The sequence below is a fragment of the Lynx canadensis genome, chromosome A1 (assembly GCF_007474595.2).
Source record: "Lynx canadensis isolate LIC74 chromosome A1, mLynCan4.pri.v2, whole genome shotgun sequence".
NCBI classification, from domain to species: domain Eukaryota; kingdom Metazoa; phylum Chordata; class Mammalia; order Carnivora; family Felidae; genus Lynx; species Lynx canadensis.
The window spans coordinates 206,046,235-206,049,369 of record NC_044303.2 but is presented as its reverse complement, the minus strand read 5'-3'; the positions used below and the strand labels follow the sequence as shown (position 1 = coordinate 206,049,369).

The 3,135-nt window shown below is 32.6% G+C and overlaps 1 pseudogene; it reads right to left on the bottom strand.

Moving 5' to 3' along the window:
- Positions 1-2,413: 2,413 nt before the first annotated feature.
- On the bottom strand, positions 2,414-2,653 carry LOC115524180 (annotated as a pseudogene).
- Positions 2,654-3,135: the final 482 nt, after the last annotated feature.

The following is a 3,135-nucleotide window of genomic DNA, read 5'->3' as shown; positions in this document are numbered from 1 at the left end:
GATTATTTTCTCTCTCTCTCTACTCATACACACACACACACACACACGAATATATATACATACACACACACACCTATACACATGTATGTATATGTGTGTGTGTATATATATATGTGTGTGTGTGTATATATACACACACTTTTGAAAAAAGTTATTCTAATTCACAAAAAATTTTTTGGGAATTCTTCTTTCATACTTTCTTAAAGTCATTCATCACAGTCCTTTGAATATCCTTAATGGTAGAAAATCTTTAGTTCCAAAAATCATATTTTCTCTAAAATAAAAATGGCATTCAAAATTAAGTTTGTAAATAATGCTGACAATGAAATTTAGTAATGTTTTATCATGAAAACAATGTAATTTTAAAATAGACTGATTTTCTTATATGTCTCTTAAACAACTTTGAAGGCAATTTTATACAAGCAGTTCAAAACTACTTTTGAGTGATAACAGCATAACTGAAATAAGAAAACTATTTCTAATGATGGCTGCTTAATTATAGAATAGTAATTTAAACCAAGTATTGAGGAACATGTAATTTTTAAGTTCATTTTTATTGCTCATATATCTAGTCTTGAAAAATACTTTAAAATATTTCAAATTTTAGGTGCACCTGGGTGGCTCAGTCAGTTAAGCGTCCTACTCTTGGTTTTGACTCAGGTCATGGTCTCAAGCCCCGTGTTGGGCTCATAGTGCAGAGCTTTCTTGGGATTTTCTCTCCCCCCCCCCATTCAGGTGCATTCTCTCTCTCTTTCAAAATAAATAAATAAATTCAAAAAAATATTTCAAATTTTGTTCTTCTTGTACTGTTAATAATGCAATTTAATTGTTAATATATAGCTTACCATTTTATGGTTTTCTTTCTAAATGGAAAAATAAGTTAATTTTTTTTAGTTTTCTTGAAAACATGTCATAGCACATCTTCACTTTGTTTACAACTAATTTTAAATGACTTGTTTTAAGAGGAAGATAGATACATTTCATTCGTGTAAACAAAAGTGGAAATTTTTGCAAAATTTTTTTTGCAAAAATACCACAGAAAAGCACTCATTTATGGGATCAGATGTGGCCAAAGTTCCCAGCAGAGGGCAGCACTCTATGTGAAATCAGAAGTTGCTAGGGAAATGCTTCTGAACTTTTGCCTCATGTGCCAGAGACAGTTATTGAATTTTATCTATTGAATTGTAAACAGTTATGAAATTTTGGAACACTTTCTTTTGAGGCTGAATATTCTTACTAGGTGCTTATTTATTTGATTTTTTTCTGTCAAATGGTAAAATTTAAGGACATAAAATAATAATGATTTATTGCAAATATTCTGCCTTCTGTGTAAGATACAATTTCTTTTAATTGTTGAAAATGACTTCTTTTGAAGTTCACTTTGCATCCGCATGTATTAAAAATTGCAGGATTTATTGCATAAAACCATGTTTACAGCATCCTTACTTCTTATGGGTTTATGAGTGTCTTAATGTCCCCATTAAGACATTCAGTTTTTTTGTTCTAAACTGTTTTCTTACGCTTTTTATTCATATGGAAGATTTTTCATCTGTCAATTTCCAACCAACAAATGTATTATTTTTGAGCTTAAAATTAAGTGTAATCTCCTTTGCAAATGCTTTTTTTGCTGACTTATTTTATCTTTCTTTTTCTCTCCTGTAGTTCAATTCTGTATGCTCAGATATAGCAAGAAGAGGTTGGTGCCCTCACCAACATTCTGTAATCGTATCTTCTACATTAATGCCTAACCTAACTTTTTCCTTTCCTTTCTTTTCTTTTTTTTATTATAAAATATATATACTTACATTAGAATTTATAAAATATATTTGTACTGTTTAATTAATAATGAAAGAAAACAAAAACTAGTATAAGCCAAGTCAAAAAAAGAACGTTGGCAGCATCCAAGCACACCCACTTAGTTCCTGGCTTCCTCTCTAATTATAATCCTATCCCTCTAGCCTGGAGGTATCCACTATTCTGGCTTTGCGATAACCTTACCTTTTTTTTTTTATGCTTTTACAACCTATATATGCATTCTTAAACAATGGTCTGGTTTTGCCTGTTTTGAACTTAATATGAGTGGAATCATACTATTGGAATTTTTTTCATATTTTAAACTTTTCATTTGCATATTAAAAATTGTGCATTCCAATAATTAAAATCATCTGAACACAGAAATGGTACTCTGATTAAATTGCATTTGCAGCTTACAGGACATCTTGTACCAACTTGGTTTTTATTCTAGATTTCACTGTTGTCCCACCTAGCTTCTTCCTTCACCAACATACAAGTTCTTTTCCTTCCCTGCCCAGCCAGACGTGCAGATGGAGGAGGCAGCCTCAGTGTTCCTTCTCAGTAGTTCTGATTCTTTGATGAGGAAAGGGGCATCAGCCATTTAAATCTGATCCAACCTCTTTGCACCTTATATTATTAAAGAGCTAAAAGAAGTAAAACAAGAAGACAACGCTTGTGGAATGTACAGTGCATATTGGTGGCGCACTCCTCGTTACGATTTTTCCGCTTGCTTCTGTTCAGTTGTTTCTTTTGAAGACAGTGGATTTTTCTCGTGTTTTTCTTCCTTCTTCAATTTTGACTTAATCGAATTTCTCCATCTCAGCCATATGGGGTTTGTCAGACATGGTTGCAAAGGAAGCAGAGCAATGCTTTCCAGCAAGCAGAGTCCTATCTGCACAGTGGCTGCTGCCAAGTGCCCTGTTGGAATTCTTTTTATCCTACTTCTTGTGTTTAATATAGTGTTTGCAATGCCATCCATACTATAGCATTTGGCTATGTCATTTTCTTAGTGCTACACTGTTTCATTGTATTAACATTTCACAACTCATTCATCCTACTGTAAGTAGACATTCGGGTTGTTTGCAGTTTTTGGTTACTGTAAATAAGACTGCTGCTAATCCTCCTACACATGCATGCTGGGACCTATGTTTATATGCTTTTAGGGTATGTACTGGCATTCTTTAATATTTCCCTGGTGAAAAACCTCTTGGATTTTGGTATCCAAACTTTAGAATATAAATGTCTTTGTAATAACACTTGTCAGCTGATGTTTTTATGAAAAATTTGTATTTATGTTCAAATGCAGTACTACATTTTAAAGAAAGCTCTGTGTGTGTGGCA